The 648-nt window shown below is 34.4% G+C and overlaps 1 pseudogene; it reads left to right on the top strand.

Moving 5' to 3' along the window:
* The first annotated feature begins 302 nt into the window (after window positions 1-302).
* LOC116575629 lies at window positions 303-429 on the top strand (annotated as a pseudogene).
* The last annotated feature ends 219 nt before the right edge of the window (window positions 430-648 follow it).

The following is a 648-nucleotide window of genomic DNA, read 5'->3' as shown; positions in this document are numbered from 1 at the left end:
TTCTGAATTCATGTTTATAATTATAATAATGCTTTTTTCTGAAAAAGTATTGGTTTCCTTTACATTATTCAGGATCTCAAGATTGTGAAGTATTGCTAGTATCTTTAATTTAATGTAGCCCACAATATTTTTTAACAGACTCACCATAAAAGAGAAAATGAAAATTTTTTCTGTGTCTGAAAAGTCTGAATATAATTTATAAATGTTGAATGAAGGATTTATCTAGAGTGTGAGGGAGAAGTCAGAGGAGTTGCCAGATACGGAAAGATAAGTCAACCTTCTAATGTTTAGAGTCATATCGAATCACTTCTCTGCCTTCTGGCTAAGATCAAGTGTAGAGTCATACCGAAAAACTCAAACTCTGTTTTAATTTCCCGTACCTATACCCTTTTGGGGAGAATTTCTGGCACTCTCAGAAGAGAACTGTATGGAAATCGGCATGTTTGCAGCACTGCGGTCTCAAGTGGGTCCTTATTTACATCCAGTCAGCACCTCAGGGAATCAGTAAATATCAGAATCAAGAGCTTCAAATGAAGATGATGTGAACTTTCATTTTAAAAGTGGGTGAAAGTCCAAGACTGACTTCTAAAATTTTTTTCAGAAATTGTTTTCACATGCTGGTTGGAACAGAAATAAAGCAACATATTA

The sequence above is a fragment of the Mustela erminea genome, chromosome 16 (genome assembly GCF_009829155.1).
Source record: "Mustela erminea isolate mMusErm1 chromosome 16, mMusErm1.Pri, whole genome shotgun sequence".
In the NCBI taxonomy this organism is placed as follows: Eukaryota; Metazoa; Chordata; class Mammalia; order Carnivora; family Mustelidae; genus Mustela; species Mustela erminea.
The sequence above is the reverse complement of the archived record's forward strand: the minus strand, read 5'-3'. Positions and strand labels throughout refer to the sequence as shown.